The sequence below is a fragment of the Artemia franciscana genome, unplaced genomic scaffold, assembly GCF_032884065.1.
Source record: "Artemia franciscana unplaced genomic scaffold, ASM3288406v1 Scaffold_883, whole genome shotgun sequence".
Classification (NCBI taxonomy): Eukaryota; Metazoa; Arthropoda; class Branchiopoda; order Anostraca; family Artemiidae; genus Artemia; species Artemia franciscana.
The window spans coordinates 151,032-170,527 of NW_027068793.1; the positions used below are offsets into that span (position 1 = coordinate 151,032).

Here is a 19,496-nt window from a genome sequence, read left to right on the forward strand (position 1 = left end):
AAATCTTAGCAACACAAGTATTTCAGAAAACACAATAGTTAGTAGTTTCGACATTGTTTCAATGTATACAAATATAGATGCAACTATTTCAGAGGAATTATTAAAAAACAAAATAGAAGAAAATTACCACTTGATCGAGACTTCAGCGACAGGAATTGATTGTGAAGTTTTAATGACTTGTTAAAATTTGTAATAAGTTTTCTATGTATTTTCAATTTCGCGATTCTTTTTATCAGCAAAAAAATGGGTTACCCATGGGGGCACCTTTATCCGGGCTACTAGCAAATATTTACGTCGAGAATCTTGAGAATTGGGCATTGAATTCTTATTTTTTAAAACACGTATATTGGGGTCGTTACATGGATGACGTAATTTCACTTTGGAAATATGGGGAAGCTGAGCTTCGAGGCTTCTTAGATCATCTTAACACTTATGACCGAAATTTGCAGTTCACCCTAGAAGTTGAAATTGAAAATAAACTTCCGTTTTTAGATGTATTAATTATTCGCAATGCTGATCAACTGGATTTTACTATATATCGAAAGCCAACACAAAACAATAGATATCTTCACTTAGTTCAAATCACCCCCCACAAGTTAAAAGAGCAGTTGTAACTTCCCTCATTGATCGTGCCCTGAATATTTGCTCCAATTCATATATAAATGCAGAAATAAACTTTATCAGAGATATTCTTTTTGGTAATGGATACCCCATTCCTTTTGTCAATAAAATAATTAACCGTAGAATAAAAAGACATTCTTGTAAAATCGAAGAAGATACTTCACAATGTGAGGCTACTGATAAGCCCTCAAATATTGTCTATCTTCCGTATATCCCAAAGATCACAACAAAATTAAAAAATATTTGCACCCGAAATAATCTGTACGTAGTTTTTACTAATAATTTTAAAATCATCAATTTCTTAAATTCGGGTAAAGATAAGACCCCAGTTACTCGCCAAAGAGGGGTCTATCAAATACCATGTGATTGCGGAAAATACTATGTCGGCAGGACCCATAAGAATCTAGACAAACGGTTACAACAGCATAAAAATGACATAGACAAGGCCTTAATTTCAAATAGTTCCAACAACTCCTTTGATTCTGCTTTAGGTTGACATATATTTAATAATCCGTCCCACATGATACATTTTGAAAACTCTTCACTCATTAGTAATGATTTGGGAATAAAACAGGTGGTTCGAGAATCAATCGAAATTAATCTCAAAATAAATAATAATATTTCTTTGAACAGGGACTTGGGGGAATACTCACTAAATTCTTTATACTCAAATTTAATTAAAAATGATCTAACAAAATATTTTACTAAACCGATTTATAATAGTACTGAACCAACTACGAAAAGGCCTTTGAGACAGGCTGCTAAACAAGCAAAATTAGCTTTAAGAAATTGCATCTAATCATTTTATTCTCTTCAGTTTGAATGAGCTTATATTCTCATTTCATTCTTTTCGCCAGTCCTGGTTGAACTTCGTTGAAGTAAGGATGCTAGGGCTATTTTTAAAAAAAGTTTTAACAAGTGTTTTTAATTATTCAGTTTTTAATCCTCACAATTTGATGTAAGTTCTTTTATATATATATATATAGTTTCTCTCTTATTCTTGTATTGTGCTGAAGACGGCCCTTGGACATAGGGCCGAAATATCTACAGAAATAATTTCCACTGTCTTGAAATTTTCCCTATTGTCTCTACGTTGTATTTGTTAGTGGGATGGAATAACCTTTGCACTAAAGAGCAGAAGGAATTGGGTCGAAAATCTATGATTTGCATCCGTTGCATCCCCCGTCGACCCTTACTTGCGAATCCGTCACCTGATGTAATCTAATAAATAAGGTGACGGGATCTAATAAATCCCGTCACTTAATGTGAATAAAAATCAGTCGACCATTTCTTATGGTGATGGCCAACTTGGACATATTCTACAGCTCTTTATGAATACATATGGACCTTTAGGAGAGAGAGGGAGAGATAAGATAATTTGGTACTTGTATGATAAACGCCCTACCATTCAAGTTTTTCATTCGTGGACGCATTATAGAACGGCTTTTTTCGTTAGTTTCTTTCAGCTTAGCGTGAGACAAGACAAAGAGAATTAACAGAAGAGATGGAAAATATAGAATTTTGGCTATATATTTGCACATTGGAGGGGGGGGGGTATTTGGACAGTGTGAAGTTAAAAACAATTCTTACTAAATAATATGCAAAATAATTGTATCTAACTCATTAGGCATGCAAACGCGCTATACTTTACGTACAGCCCCCCCCCATCTAAAAAACTTAAATGGTAATTTTCTGTTCCATGGCCCCTCAAAAGGAAAAAATAGAAGTGCCATTCAATTTCCAATCAACACTATTTTCAAGCATAATGGTCACTACCCTGAAATTTGTCCCATCCCTCCTCTTAATGGGGCTAGGTATAACCTTAAATGATAAATCTACCCATTGGTCTTCAATCATCACGTCTCTTCGTTAATGGGCATGTCATTCTTAATCTGATCTATAGCATCACATCATTATGAAATGATGAAAGCAGTTGGATAAATACGTTATTTAAAGTCAAACAGTTCGTGGTAACGAAATGTAAGTGAGGAGTGACCTAGATCAATAGTAATCAAAAATATAAAAAACAGAATTTTGATACCAATATATACAACAAAAGAATCGATTTTTAGGCTGATTTCAAATATATAAGTTTCATCAAGTTTATTCTTACCCATCAACAGTTACAAGCCTGAGAATATTTGCTTTATTTTCTAAAAAAAGAAGCAGAAACACACCCCAAAAGTCATAGAATCGTAATGATAATCACAACATCGGATCCAGCGTATCAGAGAACCCTACTATAGTGGTTTCAAGCTCCTATCTGCAAAAATGTGGAATTTTGTATTTTTCGCCTGAAGGAAGATCACGGATACGTGTTTATTTGTTTTTTCCGGGGGGTTATCGCATCGACCCAGTGATCCTAGAATATCGCGAAGAAACTCTAGATTTTTCTGGGAGTGAGCTGGGGAGAGAAAGTTACGTGGGGGGATCTTTCAATGGAGGAATTTTTCATGGGGGAAGAGGGAGCGCCAGATTTTCCAGCGTTATTTTTTAAAAACGATCAGGGAAAAAACAAGTTTTTTTCAACTGAAAGTAAGGACAAACATATAAACTTAAAACGAACAGAAATTATTACGTACATGAGAAGGTTCACCCCCTTGACAATATCTCGCCCTTTGCACAAAATCTTTTTTTATTACTATCAAAATAGCCATTTATTCTAATTAAACCCTTTGTGACTCAGGGGCCATTCTTAAAGAACTGGAACAAAATTCGAACTTTAGCGTAAAGAGTATGGTATTGACGAGAGGGCGAACCCCTCATATACGTATAATTTCTGTTCGTTTTAAGTTTGAATGTTGCTATGTTGCTCCATACTTTCAGTTTAAAAACTTGTTTTTTATTTAATAATGTAAAAAAGATTTAGAAAAAAACGTAAGGAAATATGAAAATCTGATTAATGGAAACTTTCCATAGTTTCTAATAATTTTAATATTTTAGAGTTTTCTTGTGCTTTTGTATATAGCCTAAGACTATACCTATCTCAATTTGAAGGTGGACCCGGTTTTCATGATAACGACCACTGCGTTCAGAAATAATAATGATTTGGGACTCAAAAATTGAATGATACTAATCTTTTGTTAGTGTAGTGGTAAAAGAATGTTACCACTTAAATTGGTAACATGAACCTATAGTTGACGACTTCGTTAAAGTATTTACAAACCTGAACAATTCATATTTTATAGTCATGTGCAGGATCCCTTGGATTTCAAGGTTATCACCCTCAAAAAGTTACTGCTTAAATATTAAAATTTCTCGCATTCTATAGGAATTTTGGTCAATCCTCAACTTCCAAATTACATCTGGGTGGAGAGTAATCTGTATCTGAAGCCAACCTTTCTCTTTCATACTCCCCTTTTCGATTTTTTGTGGTAGAAGTCGAAATCAAATCTCAAAATCCAAGTAGAATAAGTCGAAAATGTTGAATACGAAACCATTTCTCTTATGTCTTAGTCGGTAAATCAAGTTCAAAATATTCCAAAAAACTCTCTTCAGTGAAGGAATAAAACTATAATGTCTCTCATCTTATCACTCCCTGGGTCTAAATCTGAATTTTCAGATCTTTCATTCTTCTCATAAATCCGTCCATAGGCACTTTATCTTTTTCTGGCTGTCTTAGGTTCTCATTCCGAAAATATGACAGTCCTGCCTCATCTATAAACTGATTTTATTCGATACGTTCACGATCTTTTCCGTTTTAACCATAGCATCTTCAAATAAGCTGCTTTGCCAGCCTGTTTTCTGGTAGGCTTAAACATTCGGCCATTACTAAAGTACCTAATTCACCTTTAAAGCTTGATTATGTGTAGTTATTTGGGACAACAGTTAATCTTTTTTAAACTGTTGCAGCTGCAGTGCTTCTATCTTTTCAAGAAGGTCATATCCCCAGATCTATGATGTATTGTAGGTAGCACTCTAGACATACAAACATTTAAATCATTTTTGTCTGAAAGAGTGGAATGACGCAGAAATATTGGGGAAATGTCGAGGGGGCCCAGGGAAACCCTTTGTTTCGATTGTCTGTTAAACTAGTATTTAAAAATAACAATGTGCACTGATTGAGTAAGTGTTTGATGGATTCGCGAGTGAGGTTGGACGGATATGCAACGGATGCAAGTACTAGATTTTTGACCCGATTCATTCTGCTGTTCTCTCCGAAGGTTATTCCATCGTACTTATTGAAGCCGCCGAAAACAACGCTTTATTTGTTTCTTAAAACGCAGGAAAACACTTACCCTTTCTTGCTTTACAAAATGTACAAATATTAAGTGACCTTAGGCATTATTTTCAAAAAAAAAAAACACGGAAGCACTGGTCAAAAGTAAAATTAGACTTTTGATGCCAAGGTCGTGTGAAGTGTCACATCAAGCGTGACCGGTAGGTCACTTATAAGGCTAAACCTACAATTGTGTCTCCCGGATAAAACCTTGTTCAGTCCCACGCTGATCGTTTGCATTGCGATTACACAACTCACAAAATAAATTTTTTGGCGCACGAAGAAACAATAAGACAATCCTTCTTGAAGGGATAAGCTTCAAGTGGATATCCTAATCTCAACTTTTAAGGACCCAACCCAATGCAGAAGTTGAATTAGGTTTGGAGCCATAAGAAGAGCAGCGTGTAAATAAGCTCCCACTATCCACCAACGTCTGTAGAAACCTGACAACCTATCCTGGTAGGCATCCTACTTACTCGTATTCAAGGTCTCTCCTCATTTCTCCTAGGATAGGGAGTCAGGTAACTAGCATATGACCTGGGCCAGTGGTTCCCAAATAGCTTTGGGCCATACCCCACCTAGACATTTCTAAAATTCTGATGTCCCCCTTTTGATATTTAAAGTTTGCTGCTCAAAATTTTATGTTGGTACACAGCACGTTTTACACAATGCATGGCATCGTTGAAATACTATCATACATCTTTGTTGCTCTTTCATGTATATCAATGTGACATCATGCCCATGAAAAAAGTCTTTTTTTTCAAAATTAAGGCTGTAGAGTATACTCAGCTGGAGAATGTTCTTCCTGCAATGACCCACAAAAATATTGTCATGCCCTACTGGTTGGGTTTGTGCCCCCTGTTGGGAATCATGCGTGTAGACCATGAAAAGGCCATAAATAAGCACACCGGCTATTGCTTACCACTAATTTTGACTAGCACCCGACAACCTGTTTTGGTAATTATACAAATGATAAGCATTTTAGGATCTTCTTACCAACGCTGTTTGGAACGGCTATAAACTCCCGAAATGCACAAACAAGAAACTTACTCTTTACTTTCCAACAATTTTAGTTGAGATTCGACAATTCCTTCTGGGTAGAGTTCGTTTTGACAAAAAATTAGAGAGGCCATCTTCCACTGAGTTAAGAAAGGGTACGGACTCGCAAAGACACAACTATGGTGCACTGCCATTAGTAGTGTAAAATTATTAGTCTATAACAAAGCCGCCAAACTAGGGATCATACTCTTTTTTCCCAAAAAGTTTGATTGGGCTAGTGTAGCATATTTGGTAGATGTCATAATGATAAGAATTTAGGGAATCCCCACCTCACGGAGGCTGAAACGGATATGGACCCTGAAAACAACACCTAAGACACATAGTTTTACTTACCGCCAAGTTTGAAGAGATTTGGTAGCAAATTACAAAAGTTGGGTCAGGTGTAAACCCTCCAAAGGTATAACTAAGGCACTAGCTTTTATTTTCAAGCAAGTTAAGTTTAGACCCGTGTTTGGTAGATGTCCTTATTGCAAGAATTTAGGACCACCCCTTCCTATCCCAAGGGAGAGGCTGGCTTGGGTTGAAATTTTCAACAGGTGCAACTTTCACACTTATTCGTACTTTTTATCAAATTTTGTTGATGCATGGTGGCTCATTTTTGTAGATGGCCTAATATATGATATTAGGGACTCCCTCAACTTTGACCAGTCGGGTTCTTGTCCTCAAAAATATATCTAGGACACTAGTTCTTTTTCTAACCAAGCTTAGTTGAGATTCAAAGATTTCTTTTTGTAGAAATCCTTGTGACAACAACTTGCCCCCCCCCCCACCGAAGAAGTTTGAAGTTACATAGACACTCGAATGGCTTAACTGAAATGTTAGATTTTACTTCCCATTGAGTTTAGTTAAAGTCTGACAACCCTTTCAGGTGTACTCGCAAATGGGGAGCTGATATTTACCACCCCAGAAAATACCCCCCCCCCCGAAAAAAAACCGTAGAAAATACTCCCTTCCAGTGGAGAACATCCCCGGAAAACATCCCTTCCAGCGGACAGGAATTTCAAATTTTTGATGTGTTTTCAATTTTTTATTTTACCCCCTCCCCTCCCCCCCCCCAAAAAAGTATTGGATACGACCCTTGGCATTATATATCAATTCAACCTCCACCCTCCCCTCGTCTCTCCCTTCGAACTAATTCTGTATTCATCTGAAGGCTCAGTGAAAGCTGGGATGATGCGCCTTTTGAGGTATCTCCTTCCCTACCTAACTGCAAAACAATCATAGAACCGCATGGCAGAAGTTTATAGCCTTTACATGTAAATGTTTGGAATGGTAAAACAAGAGAGAATTAACCTAAGACAGTGAAATTTGCTTAGATCTTAATAATATTTTGGCTAGTTAGGAAGGGAGGGAGATAATTCAAAGGGTGCATTTTAATGCCAAAACATCTCAGCTCTCATTGAGTCTTAAATAAATACGTAATTAGTTCCAAGAAAGAGACAAGGGGAGAATGGAGGTAGAAATTGATTTATAATCCCCAGGGTCGTATTCAAGACTTTTGATTTGGGGGGTTATTTTTGTCATGGGGGGATAAAAACACTCAAAAACGCATCAAAAATGCGAAATTTATATTTAATTCCTCTTGATTTTAGTGAGTATTTCTGGTCTACGCTAGTATTATGGAAGTAAAGAGTAACATTAAACCCCAATAGGGCAGAACTCATTCCGTTTAGAAGGGCTGCCTCTTTCTCATCCCTACCTCCACCTCGTATTCGTAGAAACTTCGGAGGATGCTCAACCGATCAGAAATTGGTAGTTCTAGTCATTTTTTATAAGTCAAAATTGATTGGAAACCAACCAGCTGAGGGGGGGGGGTATTTCGCAGGAGGGGTATTTCCTGAGTGGGCATATTTCACGGGTGGTATTATCCGAAGGTTTTTCTGGGGGGGGTGTTTTTTCTGAGAGGAGGGGGTCTTTTTCTCGGGAGGGGTGCTTTCCGGGGGGGGGGGGGTAAATACCTAGACCCATACAAATGATAAAGTTCTAGAAAATAAGCCTCTGAGTTGATCGCAGCTAGAGTTGTTTCTATTTATTTCTTTGCCTGTTCTTAATATCTAATATCCTATATCTAATATCCTATAAATCTTCTAAACGAGTCTAATCTGAAGTCAAAGCTTAAAAAGATTTACTATCGAAGCTAGGACAGTTTTAGCTTTCTTTCTTACATATACTATCTATTAGTCTGGAAAAAAAGATTTCTTTCTTAGAAAATTGCAGAAATTTAATGTAATTTTCTTTGCCATTTCACACCCTCCGTACCGAAAAACTATCGGAAATTAGGTTTTAATTTTCATCTCTTACCGTTATTTTTTTCCGAAAAGCAAGTTTTCAAAGAAAAGTAAAGACCACATTAAATTTAGGATCAGCAGAAATAAAAATCTATAATTATTCTAACTCAAAATGATCAGAAATTACTGTTTAAAAGCAAATAAACCCAAAACAAACAAAAACTAAATAAATAGTCAACAGTTAAATAAACAGTCAATAAACACAATAAACAGTCATAGAAAATTGTTGAAATTTCAGTTGAATTTTCTTCTCCATTTCAAAACCTCCGTGTCAGAAAACAGACTATAATTTGCAGATCCCTAATCACGACAAAAAGCCAAGAAAGCAGTTTTGTCATTCGGCAACACATTAAACCTTGGAGCAAGCTAGCGCATTTGCGTAGCACAGGTTTGGACGTCCCGATTCCTTGCCTTTGGCCGCGAATGCTACGTATAGTTGGTGGCAAATCACCGCACAACTGTCATGTTTACTCTTTTCTATCTTCTTTTTATTCGTAATTTTTTTATACTACTGCTACTACTAACAACTTACTGCAGCACCAAACCACCTGAAGCTAGCACAGCTATGCAGGTTCCTTCTCCATTCCAATCTATTTCGAGCCCCCCTCTTTACGCCTTCCGAAGAAGTTCCTATTTTTCTTAAATCCTTTCTTACGAACTCCTCCCACCAAACTTGGGGATGACCTGATTTTTTTGCCCCTAGATGGTTGGCCAAACAGGACGGTCACTGGCAACGTGTCACCCTTCATTCACAGACTGTTTCCTAGCCATCTCAACCTTTCTTTCTTTACTAACCTAGAAAAATGGGATAGAGCTAGATTTTTTGTACAAATTACTATTTTAAATACGGTAATTCAAACGGGTAACCAATGTAATTCTTAGACAATTCCTCTGGAAAACATCTAATAAACGCTTCTTCGTCTTTCAGAGCACCCACATTTCAAAAATCATACTTCATCGACCAATGTCATCGCTATAGCTTCCAATATTTTACTCTTGGTTCGAAGACTTGTCCTCGTATTCTTCCAAACTTTTTTTCAGCTGTGACCAGGAACACCCTGGAAAAACATCCTTCATTTCATGCACCATCCTTACTAGCATTGCTAGTAAGTGCAGCTATATTATTATTTATATTATATTATATTATACTATATATATTATTTCCTAGGTAAGCTCAGCTATCAACTTGATAAACCTTCTCGTTACTAAATGTAACCTATTCACCTTCATTTATCCCCAGTCTCAGTGACTTAGTTTTCTTGGCACTAATTTTCAAACCTAATCGTGCGTCCTGAGTTCACAAAACATCCATTCATTTTTCTGACATTTCCATATAGGATATTCAATTCATCAGCTTAAACTAAATCTAGGGGAGTTTTACTTTTCCATTGGATTCCATGCTCTCCCATAAACTTCGTCGTGTTTCTAGGACAAATTCGATCAAAACATTACATATAAATGAGGATAGAACGCAACCATGCTTAAATCCTGATTCAATACGAAACCAGCTACTAACCTCATTTTTCCTAACTTAGCCACAACAATGTTATTCTTGTAAATAGCACTGAACACTGATAACTGTCAGTGTTACTTGATGCTTCTCAATTATTAATCAAAGAGTGAAAATGTTTTTAACAATATCATCTTCATCTCCTCTTCCTACACCCCCCCCCGAAATGTGCGTCCGAATCTTAAAAAACCTAAAAAATGATTTTTTTTTTTTTTTTTTTTTTTAAGGCATAATATTTGGGAGAGGAACAAAAAACTGTTTCTTGTCGACAATTTAAAGGGAAAGAAAATAGTCTTAAAACTTCATTTGCGACATCTCTAAGTCTAAAAGGCTAAGTTATTACCATGCTATATAAGTTATTTGCTTTCTACTGAAATCAAGTTATTGCCTCTATATTTACCGCACTTACTCTTATAATATTTTTTATTAGAGGAGTCCAACTTAAATTTTCTAAAAATCCCTAAGAACTCCCTTTTTTTTTAAATCATTTTTTATCTCAAACCAGGGATTCTTCAACTTCTCAAACACCATATTTAAAAAACTCATTTACCACACTATCAGAACTTGGCGCCTTATTATTTTTTTAGTTCTTTTAGCATCCTCTTAATTTTTCCTCGTAAAATATATATTTTCCTTCACTTCCAAAGTTTCACAAACTTTTGATTCTTTTCTATATCATTTCCTGTCACTTTACCACGGTTTTGCACATTCTCAAACTATTCTACCCTTCTCTCAGTTGTGGTCCCATTCCTGCCTTTAACTGAGACAAGTCCAGACCGAGAATTCCCTGTCAGTTTTTTATCATGCCAGTATAATATTTTACTATTATGCCTTCTGGCTGCATGTTCCAGATCTTCTGCATTTTATCCATGGCCTCCATAGTTTTATATAGTTTTGCGTTTTACAACTATATTTAACTATATTTTTACCAGCATTTTATTTGACTATATTTAACTGTATTTACTAACAATATTTACTATTCCAACTATCATAATAATTCGAATCGCTTATAAGTTTTAATAGTTTCAACTGATCAATAAGTATGGTTAAATTTTTCATATACATACATTTGTCATGCGCAGTTTTTTGAATACACCATTTGACTTCTGCAATGAGCGGCCAAGTCCCTCGCTTCGTTCTTGAGGAAAAAAAAGCTTCCTGATAGATATGGCCCTCAGAGATAGAAAATAGTAGAGGCAAGTTTTTTTTTAATTTTGCTGTAGCGTTCCGCTATTAATCCGAAGTCAAGCTACGTTGTAGAATGGAAATAGTAATAGAATAATTAGACATCAAATAGTGAGAAGGTGGCCCTCCTTTCTCTTCCAATCCCTATGATTTGACTCATAAGAACAAGGGCTCCAGAAAAAACTTATCCGAAAATTGCAGATCAGAAGAAGGAAGGTCTTTCATTTTTTTTTTTTTTTTCATCCAAATGGTTACATGTTATTTTTGAATGTCAAAAGTATGTACACTTTGTGTGTATGTTTGATTTACCGTATAGATGGAGCTGATATCTACCCTAGAAATTAAATAGGCGCTATAAGCAACAAGAAGCCAACTTAAAAAATTGTAGGTGATGGGGCAAGAATTTTTTTTCTGTTTCTTTTTTGATGAAGATACAATAAAGTGATTTTCAAAAATGGAGGAGGTGTTGGGCCATCTTTTTTCAGGGGAAAATACCAAAAAGATATTCTCCGGATCTAGAAGGGGAGAGGCAATTCACATCCATGATAGACAAGTATTTATATCCTGTCATTTCTCAGGCTTCCAATTGTATCATTCATGATATTGAATTGCCTAGGCTACAAATCAGACCAAATCACGCAACTTAGAAACCTGTCATTGAAAGTGAGAAGATATAGGAAATTGAAACCTAAAACTCCCCCTAAACTGTGATGTATGGACAAACTGATAGGTAATTACTCTTTTGTGTTAAAACCACGGTGATCAGATTGCCATCCTAGAATACGGACTTGTTCTAATCAAGTATCTTTGGCAGGTGGGGATAACCTCGAAAATAGTCTAAAGTTCTAATGAAAGCAATTTTTTTCTGTCATTAGAGTTCAAAAAGGTTAAAAGGCTGAAACGTATGCGTGAGGCGAAAAGTTTAACATTAAACATGCATAAGAAATCTTGTCAGTGGAAAGGAGTAGTGATTGATTTTGCTGTGGTGAAAAGGGGAATTACTCGATTAAACTGAAAAAAATTTGGGTACATGTATGAAATAGCGCCAACCTAATATTGTTCATCGAAGTAGAACCTGTTTTTCTGACACTCAATCCTGATGAAATCCAATTAAGTATGATAAAAAAAATATTCTAGAAACAAATTTGAGCTATATATTTGCACATTAGGGGTGGGGGTAAAGTATAGCGGGTTTCCATGCCTAATGTGTTAGGTACAATTATTCTACATGTTATAAAGTCAGAATTTTTTTCTAATTTCACACTGTCCAAATACTTTACCCCCACCCTTAATGTGCAAACATATAGCTCAAATCATATATTTCCCATCAATTCTGTCACTTCTCTTTGTCTTGTCTCACGCTAGGCTGAAAGAAACTAACGAAAGAAACCGGTTCTACGATACGTCAAAGGATGAATGGTCGGCACTATATCATACATATACGAATTTTTTTTATTTTATCAAACAGTTTGTGGTAACAAACTGTAAGTAAGGAGTGACGCCCGTCAATAGTAACCGAAACTCTAAAAAACGGAATTTTGATACCAATAGATATATGAAAAGAATGGGGTTATTATGCTGGTTCGAAATATATGAGCTTCGCTAAGTTTGTTGTTACCAATCAAAGGCTACAAGTCTGACAGTACTTGCCTGATTTTTGAAAAAGGAGGAAACCCCGTTGAAAGTCGAAAAATCTTAACGAAAATCACAACATAAGATTCTTTGTATAAGACAACCATAGTATAGAGATTTCAATCCCTTATCTGTCTAAATGTGGAATTTTGTATTTTTGCCAGAAGAAAGATCTCGGACGCGTGTTTATTAATTGATTGTTTTATTTCTTTCCCCATGGGTTATCAGACTGAACCAATCGTGCTAGAACTTCGGGGGAGGAGTCATTCGAATGTAAATATGAAGTTCAAACGCATTTTTTAGTGAATAAAAAGATTGGAGGGCAACTAGGCCCCCTCCCACGCCCATGTTTTTCTCATCCCATCACAATTTTGAGATAGCCATTTTGTTCAGCATAGTTGAAAAGTCCAATACATATGTCTTTGAAGATAAAATGCCCCCCCCCCTCTATAGTCCTTGGGGAAAGGCTTTTAAGATATAAAATTTACTAATTGTTTATGTACTGTATAGTATTTGTTATTGGGAAATATACATACATTTTTCGGGTGCAGGAGGGTATGAAATTTCCGCTGGAGGGATTTTCAGCTATGAGAATTTTCTGTGGGGAGGGAATTTTTTTTGGGGGGGGACTTTTCAGGGGAAATCTTACTGTGGGTAATTTTTCCAGAATTTTCATTCTGTTCTATCCAGAATTTCTTAATTTCTACTCTGAAATTCTCTTCATTTGTCTTATTTCTCTTTGTCGGCTCAATTTTACGTGTGGAGATGTTATGGGTGATTGCCAGGAATAAATTTTCACCGGGATTGAATAGTATAGATAAGTGGTTCTCAAACTGTGGTACGTGTACCCATTGGGGGTACCCAACAATTTTTAGGGGGCACGCGGTCGACCAAAAAGAAAAAAACAATAACAAAAAAACAGCATTTCAAATCTAGAACTGGTGAAATAGTTTGTATTTTGAAGGGGAGCAGGGGTAACTGAGAAGGGGTACCTAGAATGTATTGTGGGAAAAAGGGGTACAACGTCTAAATAAGTATAGAACCACTGGTCTAGAGCCTGGGTCGGCAACCTTTTGTTGTAAAAGCGCCAAAATTTTACATGGGGATATTACGCGGGCCGCACTTAGGTCACATGCCATTGCACTATAATGAAGTATTTGAGGTATCAAATAGTTCGTGATAACAAACTGTAGTAAGGAGCGACCCGGCTCAATAGTAAACGAAATTCCAAAAAACGGAATTTTGATACAAAAGATACATCGAAAGAATCGGATTTTCATGCTGATTTTAAATATTTAAGTTTCATCAAATTTAGTCTTGTCATTAAAAGTTACGAGCCTGAGAAAAGTTGCCTTATTTTGGAAAATAGGGGTTGCAAGAGGGCTCATTATAACGAAAATGAAAAGTTCTAGTGCCCTTTTTAAGTGACCAAAAAAATTGGAGGGCACCTAGGCCACCTCCCACGCTAATTTTTTACCCAAAGTCAACGGATCAAAATTTTGAGATAGCCATTTTGTTCAATATAGTCAAAAACCATAATAACTATGTCTTTGGGGATGACTTACTTTGGCTGAGGGGAGGGGGCTATGTGGGAGGATCTTTCTTTGGAGGAATATGTCATGGGAGAAGAGACATTCAATGAAAAGGGCGCAGGATTTTCTAGCATTACTATAAAACAAACAATGAAAAAATAAACATGAAAAAGTTCTTTCAATAGAAAGTAAGGAATAACATTAAAACTTAAAACGACAAGAGATTATTATGCATATGAGGGGCTCTTCTCCTCCTAAATACCTCGCTCTTTATGAGAAAGTACATTTAGTAATTTCAACTATTTATTCTACGACCTTTCTGATTCAGGGGTCATTCTTAAAGAATCGGGACAAAACCTAAGCTTTAGTGTCAAGAGCAAGGTATTAACGAGCGGACAAACCGCCTCATATACATAATAAAAATATAAGAATATAGAAGTTTGTTACGTAAGTTAATTCTTAAGTTACGTATATTTATATGGCACATGGTATTATGGCACAAGTGACATATAGTAATCGCAAATTCTGTCGGTCTGTCTGTCGGTCCCGGTTTCGCTACTTTAGGCACTTCCAGGTAAGCTAGGACGATGAAATTCGGCAGGCGTATCAGGGATCAGGGATCTTAAATTAGAAATCGTCTTCCCGATTTGACCATCTGGGGAGGAGTGGGGGGCCCGTTTATTCGGAAAAAATAGAAAAATTGAAGTATTTTTAACTTACGAACGGTTGATCAGATCTTAATGAAATTTGATGTTTGGAATGATATTGTGTCTCAGAGCTCTTATTTTAAATCCCGACCGGATCTGATGACACTGGGGGGAGTTGGAGGGGGGAAACCTAAAATATTGGAAAACACTTAGAGAGGAGGGATTGGGATGAAACTTGATGGGAAAAATAAGCGCAAATCCCAGATACATGATTGACATAATCGGAACTGATTCGCTCTCTTTGGGGTAGTTGAGGGGGGGGGGGGGGTAATTCTTAAAAATTAGAAAAAATGAGGTATTTTCAACTTACGAACGGGTGATCGGATCTCAATGAAATTTGATGTTTAGAAGGATATCGTGTCTTACAGCTCTTATTTTAAATCCCGACCGGATCTGGTGACGGGGGCGGGGAGTTGGGAGGGGGAAACCTAAAACTTGGAAAACACTTAGAGTGGAGGGATTGGGATGAAACATGGTGGGAAAAATAAACACAAGTCCTAGATAGATGATTGACATAAACGGAACGGATCCGCTCTCTTTGGGGTAGTTGGGGGGGGGGGTATTTCTGAAAAATAAAAAAATGAGGTATTTTTAACTTACGAACGGGTGACCAGATCTCAATGAAATTTGATATTTAGAAGGATATCGTGGCTCAGAGCTCTTTTTTTAAACCCGACCGGATCTGGTGACATTGGGGGAGGGGGGAGTTGGGAGGGGGAAACCTAAAACTTGGAAAACACTTAGAGTGGAGGGATCGGGATGAAGCTTGGTGGGAAAAAAACAGTCCTAGATACATGATTGACATAACCAGAACGAATCTGCTCTCTTTGGGGTAGTTGGGGGGGGGGGGTTAATTCTGAAAAATTAGAAAAAATGAGGTATTTTTAACTTACGAACGGGTGATTGGATCTCCACGAAATTTGATATTTAGAAGGATATCGTGTCTCAAAGCTATTATTTTAAATCCTGACCGGATCTGGTGACATTGGAGGAAGTTTGGGGTGGGGAAACCTAAAATGATGGAAAACGTTTAGATTGGAGGGATTGGGATGAAACTTGGTTGGAAAAATAAGCAGAAGTCTTGCATACGTGATTTACATAATTGGAACGGATCTGCTCAATTGCGGGGGGGGGTAATTCTGAAAAATAAGAAAAAATGACGTTTTTTTAACTTACGAAGGAGTGATCGGATCTTCATGAAAATTCATATTTAGAAGGACCTCGTAACTCAGATATATTATTTTAAATCTCAACTGGATCAAGCGTAATTGGGGGGGGGCAGTTGGGGGACCGGAAATCTTAGAAAATACTTAAAGCGGTGAGATTAGGATGAAACTGGATGGGAATAATAGAAACCTGTCTAAGATACGTGACTGACATAACTGGACCGGATCTGCTCTCTTTGGTGGAGTTGGGGGGGGGGGGGGTAATTTTGAAAATTGAGGTATTTGTAACTTACGAAAGGGTGACCAGATCTTGATGAAATTTGATATTTAGAAGGATCTTGTGCTTTAAAGTTCTAATTTCAAATTCCGACCAGATCCTGTGACATTCGGGGGAGTTGGAGGGGGGAACCGGAATTCTTGGAAAACATGAAAATTGGGGTATTTATATCTTACGAATAGATGATCGGATCGTAATGAAATTTGATTTTTGGAAGGAATTCATGTCTCAGAGCTCTTATTTCAAATCCCGACCAGATCTTTTGACATTGGGGGGAGTTGGAGGGGGAAATCTTGGAAAAACACTTGGAGTGGAGGAATCGGGATGAAGCTTGGTGGATAGAATAAACAAATGTCCTTGATACGTGATTGACAGAATCGTACTGGATTCGCTCTCTTTGGGGGAGTTGAGGGGAGGGGTTCAGTGGTTTGGCAAGTTCGGTGCTTCTGGACGTGCTAGGGTGATGAAAATTGGTAGGCGTGTCAGGGAGCTGCACAATTTGACTTGATAAAGTCGTTTTCCCAGATTCGACCATCTGGGGGGCAAAAGGGAGAGGAAAAATTAGAAAAAATTAGGTATTTATAACTTAAGAGTGGGTGATCGGATCTTAATGAATTTTGATATTTAGAAGGACTTTGTGACTCAGAGCTCTTATTTTAAATCTGGACCGGCATTAAGCCTCTTATTTTCCTTTTTAAATCAATCTATTGATTCATAGAATTTTGTTAGAGCTCATACCATATGATCTCTTTGCTCTTAGCTCTTCTCGCCTCGTCACAAGTGCCATATGAGCTCTTAGCTCTTGTTGTTATTTATATAAACGTGTTTATGTGGAATTTCTTTCTAGGTTTTAACTGAAATGAAAACTCAATTAAGAAACCGACTTGATCCTGAAAATAATATTTTATCAGCTTTCAGCAGTATCCCTGCTCGTTTCCAATCTTTGTTGTTACAAAATTAATCCCAGTTATCTCATTAGAAAGGTTAACACACGCCAATATGTAATTTCTTACCCAAGTCCATGTTTTGGTGCTAAAACTTACTCTGTGAAAACTCTTGTTGCCTACACGAGTCCGACCCATATTGGAACCCGCTGAGCCCGAAAACGAGGTTGTTTATACCATAACTCTCATTTTTTGCTACCATTACGAAAAAGGTTGAACTTGTCATCTTTCTTTCTCTATCTCTTTCTCTCGGTTGCTCGCTTGCTTTTTCCTTCTTCCTCTTTATCTGTGTAATTTCTTAATTATTCAAATTTGTTCAAAGTATCAAATAAAACAGAAAAAATATTATAACGACTTATGTATGGATGTTTTTTGAGCCCATATACTCTTATACTCTTATCAGAAGGATATGAATGCTAGAATTGAAGATTAATCAATGAGTTATTACTGTAATTAAACAATGAATAGAAATTTTATTCAGTCAATTAAACTTATGGCGAGATATAGTTGTTTTTAGTTAAATTTGTTTAGTTTTAAATTTAATTTAATTTTAACTAAATTGTATTTTAATACAGTTCACTATTTTTCATCTGCATAATGTCATGCTCGTTTATTGAATGTACTTAAAGTAAAAATACCAGGTGACAGAGCTTTTTTCATTGACAAGAAAAACATCTGATCTATATATATAAAAATAAGTTGTATGTGTGTTATGTCTGTCGAGTGACGTCATGGTTGTGTGTCAACTGACGTCATGTTTGTCGACTGACGTCATTATGAGGATTGAGCTGTATGCGTCATGAAGTTGTTTGTCAACTGACGTCATGTTTGTCAACTGATGAAATTACAGACCGGGACACCGGGACACAGGGAGTATAAATGACGACCGGGAACCTCAAAGAAAAATTACAGACTGGGACACCGGGACACAAATCAAGACCGGGACAGAGGGAATATAAATGACGACCGGGACACAGGGACACAACTACAACGGGGACGCCGGGGGTACAGGGAAGATATATAAATGACGACCGGGACAAAGGGATTGTCCGAAGAGAAATTACAAACCGGGACACCGGGACACAAATGACGACCGGGACACCCGGACACAGGGAATACAAATGACGACCGGGACACTCAAAGAGAAATTACAAACTGGGACACCAGGACACAAATGACGACAGGGACACAGGGAATATAAATGACGACCGGGACAAAGGGACACATCATTAGAATAATGAGGTATAGATCTGAATACGGATTGTTTTTCCCATGGACAATTATATGTTGCATGTTCAAGAGTCAGTAAACCTGACAATCTATTTATATGCACAGACAATAGGACAGCGAAGAATGTTGTATATTCGCAAGTTTTACGCAGTTAAAAAGTAGTCGCAGTTAATATATATATATATATATTTATATATATATATATATATATATATATATATATATATATGTATCTGTTCACAAGTGGGACACAGGGACACAACTACAATGGCGCGTAACTAATATGGTGCGTAACGACTTACGTGCGCGGGGGCCTTGGGGGGTGCGAAGCGCCCCCCCCCCCCTAAGCCACCCCGCGCGCGTTACTCGTTACGCGCCATATTAGTTACACGCCATTGTAGTTGTGTCCCTGTGTCCCACCTGTGAATATAGATAGATATATATAAATATATATAGATATATATAACTACGTAAAACTTGCGAATATACAACATTCTTCGCTGTCCCATTGTCTGTGTATATAAATAGATTATCAGGTTTACTGACTCTTGAACATGCAACATATAATTGTCCATGGGAAAAACAATCCGTATTCAGATCTATACCTCATTATTCTAATGATTGCCCTTGAGCTTTGTTGATGGTGATTGCTAATCGAACATTCCGGTCGTCATTTATATTCCCTGTGTCCCAGTCGTGATTTGTGTCCCGGTGTCCCAGTCTGTAATTTCTCTTTGAGTGTCCCGGTCGTCATTTATATTCCCTGTGTCCCGGTCGTCATTTGTGTCCCGGTGTCCCGGTCTGTAATTTCATCAGTTGAAAAACATGACGTCAGTCGACAAACAACTTCATGACGACATACAGCTCAATCCTTATAATGACGTCAGTCAACAAACATGATGTCAGTCGACACACAAACATGACGTACGTCGACAGACAAACAAACAACTTATTTATATATATATATATAGATTAATCAAATTCATTTTACACTGTCGACAATCAAATTAATTGGTAGTATGCTTTATAAAACTTTTAGTACAGACATTGATCTTCAGGAAAATTACTATAACTATTCCAAATATTTATGGTATCATTCGTAAGATATCAAATTATAATGTGTGAT

At 36.9% G+C, this 19,496-nt stretch overlaps 1 long non-coding RNA gene across 1 annotated transcript in view; it reads right to left on the bottom strand.

Moving 5' to 3' along the window:
• Positions 1-9,173: 9,173 nt before the first annotated feature.
• LOC136043728 (uncharacterized) overlaps positions 9,174-19,496 on the bottom strand; it is a 47,378-nt gene continuing 37,055 nt past the window's right edge. The window contains exon 3 of the long non-coding RNA XR_010621696.1: positions 9,174-9,245. This is a non-coding gene — a long non-coding RNA (uncharacterized LOC136043728). The remainder of the gene's footprint in view (positions 9,246-19,496) is intronic.